Raw genomic sequence first — 5,082 nt, forward strand, 5'->3', positions numbered from 1 at the left:
GACACAATTGAACAGCTGAAGCAGTACATCTCATCTGCATGTGAAGCCATTCCGCCAGACACGTTGTCAAAGGTTTCGGGTAACTTCATTCAGAGACTACGCCATATTATTGCTACGCATGGTGGATATGTGGAAAATATCGTACTATAGAGTTTCCCAGACCGCAGCGCCATCTGTTGTTGAAAATTGTAACTACTGTAATTTCGAAAGTTTGTCTGCCTGAAAATGTACTGTTGTCCCAAGCATATTGCAACAAACGGTGTATTTCTATCGCTGCTCGTTTAGTTTTTATTGCCGTTTCAAATATACCGGTCATTTTTGAAACACCCTGTATCACACATCCCCTACTACTAAGTATAATACTTGGTCAAAAACTGATTGCTGGCGATACGAAATAATATTGACCGAAAATCAGCGATGGGTGAATATGTCTCATTTTTCTTGTGAGTGGTACCACTGTGCCTTAGAAAGAGAGGCACAATCCTCTTAAAAACTGCCATATGTCAAAAAAATACGATCGCGACGACCGTATTACTATCACAATAGGTCTTGGTTCTACAAGTGCAGACAAGTATCAATGTTGAAAGCTATACTGGTTTTATAAATCGAGATATGCCATTACCTCCAATTGAAGTGGTTTTTCCAGAAAAATACCTCGATACTGAATATAGACGGTGCTGGAGTGTACTTTATCAGACCAACAGTGCGGTTACGGTTCGCCGTCGGTGCAACCTCATAATAAAATTACCTAATTTGGAAATTGATCCCGATAAGGAACGTGATATGAAACCGGTATTTGCAACTCCCTCATGCTGCCGCTACATATTTCTCCTGTATTTGTTCTGCATTCTGTCTCAATGCCATGTCAGAGGTTCGGTGATATATCCTTTGAGTGATGGGCGATGATCGATTGAGAAGTATCACAAACAGTAGATGGTGTGCTTATTGAAGTCATAAATATGTACACTAGCTTTTCAGATCTCCAGCGTTACGCTCTCCAGTAGAAATGCTGCCTGCGATTTGGAATCAAGTCTTTCCATTCAACCACATACCCCCGTCGGATCAATATGGAGAAGTCCTGTAATGATTACAGAAATCATATTTCTGGAACTCTCATATCTCGAAACGAGTCACCTTTTTCGAACTTATCAGCTACAGTAAAATTTTAGATAATCCCTATGCCTCTTGGCAACGGCCTTGCCGCAGTGAATACACCGGTTCCCGTGAGATCACCGAAGTTAAGCGCTGTCGCGCGTGGCCGGCACTTGGATGGGTGACCATCCGGGCCGCCATATGCTGTTGCCATTTTTCGGGGTGCACTCAGCCTCGTGATGACAAATGAGGAGCTCCTCGACCGAATAGTAGCGGCTCCGGTCAAAGAAAACCATCATAACGACCGGGAGAGCGGTGTGCTGACCCCACGCCCCTCCTATCCGCATCCTCAACAGAGGCTGACACGGCGGTCGGATGGTCCCGACGGGCCACTTGTGGCCTGATGACGGTGTGCTTTTTTTATGCCTCTTGCAACTGCTGCTATTTCTGCATCTTTGCGCATGTGATCATTGCAATTTAAGTCGGACCTGAGGAGAAGTGCTAGAGAGCTGTGTCTAGCACCTTCTGCAGCCCACGTAGAAACAGGCTAAGCTGAGTTACAATGACAGGACTGTGTTTTGACCACTTGATGCAAACGGGAACATGTTTTCATAGGTCCGCCAACAGTGTACGATGTGTAACGTCAGTGGCAAACGAAGCCTGCTCCTGCAGCATGAGGTAGTGTAAAAGACAGTACAGGAACTGGGGAAAGGACAAGGATTTTGCTACTGCATTGTGGAGTGTTCCCAAACTACATACAAGTACTAAAGTCAGAAGCAGATCCACATCCCTCAGGGCCCATTCACGTCCATCACCCCAACATGCTACCACCATTACTCTCTACCATCCGACAGAGAAAAATGACAGACTATTAAAGGTCCACTAACTTCATCCGATAGAGAACTCGATAAGATTTTTACCCCACCTCTCTCCTCCCTTATATCAGAGACAAATACCGTCTGCATGCCGGCATCAAGCACATGTGACGATCCTATTCAATATATAGGTATTGCTCTATTGACCAGACAAGTGTACAGTTGCATCGCCTGTACTGTGGGGGGATGACTGTATCCCACAAATTGTACTGTAAGTCGCAAGAGACCCTCCCTTTTACACTATATCATTGTTTGAAACATTACTTTTTCTGCTGTAGCACTCGTTGTACACTGCCATACATTTTATTTTTTACACCACGACTTCGAGCTCTGTGTGAGGTTTTAAACTGACATTGACACGTTCTGATCCATTGCTTCTCACAGAAAACTAGATGTCGCACGGTGTAAGCCATGTCACTGCTGCTACCATAACACACCACACGCACTGGATGATTACAGACAGTTACAACATAAAGAAACTGGAAGAGTTTTGTGGCGTTGTGGAGAGTTTCTAAACTGCTCTCCGAAAGTGATTAACGACCTCTACATTTAAACTCATCTGTCACAGTGATGGCCCCGTGTTCCGTTTCGACTGAGTCCTCATATTGCAGTCATGTACGTGATCGCTGTTTCGGTGTTATCAATCCCAAGAAGGTGTTGTCCCTCCAGCAAAACTCTTTCTCCAACTCAAACAAGCGATGTCAGTCGATGATTATGTGGTAACCAAAAGCGTACCAGTGGACGGATGGGGTGGAAAAGACACCATCAATGTACTCTAATAATAAGCATCACAGTTGATAGCGCGAACAATTTTAGGAATTTTGCAGTAATTTCAACACCGAGCAATGCTGTGACACCATCTTTCCCAATTTCAGTATCATAGCTAAACCGCCCCCCTTTCTACTTTGCAAGTATCATTGCGTATGTAGATAGATGATTGTGCAGTGCATCCAATCATTGTTAATTGCCGAACACATACATCATCAAAGTATACAAGACAGCGCTCTACGTATTTCTAACACCTCGAACATAATGCTTAATTTACGATCTATCTGTATCCTGATTGGGGTAACAGAGCATTCTCGCAGTCTTAGGGTAAAATTAGAGACTGAAAGACCCCCTCACACTGTTATTGACCAACCCGCCCTGTACCACCGTTACCGATTTAATCTGAAACCGACCAGAAGTAGACCATTACATTTGGCGTCTCCTGAATGAATGGAGCTAACCGAGCCCTCGTCCATCCAAGTACACAAGATTTCTCCACATGCACCGATGACGAGGAGGTTAGCACCCCTTATCGGTGTAAGATTTGAGAGTGTTGTGATGTAATAGCAGATGGTTAAGAACAAGAAACGGTTGATTTTTATTCATGCTGGAGCTCCAGACGGATGGAGTTCGAAGCATTTTATACAAATCAACTACACTATCAACTCTAAAGTACTGTTCTAGAGTCTAGCATCAGTACCTGGAAGGTATTGGTAAGACAGAACATAAACACAAGCACTCCTAAGGCTACAATATTTCGCACTTAAAACAGGCTATAATGTTAGATCGCTTGAGTTTCTGACCTATCAGTCGTGTGGAATGCAGTGCTGTTAATATTCCAAAGTAAGAAATATGTTTCCAGCGCATGACATACATCCTTCTTGCAGGTCTCTCTACTATAAATTATTGTATCGAACTGTAAAACGAGGAAACTACTTCCTTAAAACAGTGGCTTTATGTGATACATGTACAATATAGTTTTCCAGAGATGTATAGCGTCCACTGTCCACATCCAATCACCGTTCAAAAATTATACTATGTGCTCATCAGTACTATATGAAATGATCGTTAGTAACATAGAATACCTCTTACAAGGAAACAGATAAACACATAGGAGCAGGGTCCGACATGTGAAATTACAAGTCATGTAACCACTAACTTTGTAAACAGCACATCTGTTAAGCAGATATACACATAGGGGATTGCAGTGTCTCACAAACACCTGTCGCTAACTTAATTATGAAACTGTAGTATCGATTTTACACTTATGATGCGACAGGGGAATCAAGTACATCGCATAAATCTTCGTTCGTTTAGAGGAATCTGTCACGTTTCATCACATGTGAGATGGAAGTCCTCTAATGACAGAGATTTACTGTTAACGATAGTAAGTAGACACTTGTCTAAGACCCACACAGAACAAGCAGTTTTATACGAGTTGAATGTAGGCAACGTCACACAACTGATACATCCTGACGGACCATCAAAAAAAAAAAAAAAAATGGTCAAATGACCTACAGCAACTTCTCCCTCCCCCCCCCCCCTCTCTCTCTCTAGAATGCATCATCAGTCTACCATTAAATCGTACCTGATTACAACTCCATCTCAACTGACCAATCCATCCAATCTCTGTTATCCTTTAACACAGATGCTAGTAAGTATAGAAGCAGATGGTTTTCTGTCTTCCTGAAAAAAGTCAAATACAGTAGTCAACTCGTGTGTATCACTGTTACCTCAATTGACCTCAATTGACATGCAGCAGAATGCTGTCCTGACAGAAAAAAGTGACTGTTTCCCTGGTTCCCTTCACTTCCATGTCGATGTTTTCTCGGATACCTCTTGCTGTCGCATGCTTTTTCCCATGTACTAATTGTTCTGCATCAAGCAGAAGACACGCAAGTACTTCCTCAACGTCCACGAATTTCGGTGTATATTCCGTCAATATATACCTTATTTTCCGCAATTCTATCGATTCTTTTTATGCCAGTTCTACCCATGCGATCATGACATAACCTTGCGTTCCGTGTATTAAAGTATTGTAAATGTAGTACAGCTGCCAACACCTAGCGCAGATGCACTGATTGGGAGGTATAGTATAGCACTGTACTTATCCAGTCGCCTCCACCCCGCATATTCCACATTTGTAGAGCATCTGCCCTGTTTTCTGTATGTCTGTGTATATGCATGTGTCACGGATGGCTCCCAGGACACGCTGCAGACCCAAGTTAACGTCTGAGTGTGGCTCCACCGCACGGTATTTCTGGAGCAATGTTAGGACACGGATCCACAATGTGTCACATCTGGGACAGGTTTTGAAGGCGGATCCGCCACGTACAATGTATGTAGC

General features: G+C 43.2%; 1 pseudogene; it reads left to right on the forward strand.

Moving 5' to 3' along the window:
• The first annotated feature begins 1,187 nt into the window (after positions 1 to 1,187).
• On the forward strand, positions 1,188 to 1,305 carry LOC126249981 (5S ribosomal RNA; annotated as a pseudogene).
• Positions 1,306 to 5,082: the final 3,777 nt, after the last annotated feature.

This window comes from Schistocerca nitens, chromosome 3 (genome assembly GCF_023898315.1).
Source record: "Schistocerca nitens isolate TAMUIC-IGC-003100 chromosome 3, iqSchNite1.1, whole genome shotgun sequence".
NCBI lineage: Eukaryota > Metazoa > Arthropoda > Insecta > Orthoptera > Acrididae > Schistocerca > Schistocerca nitens.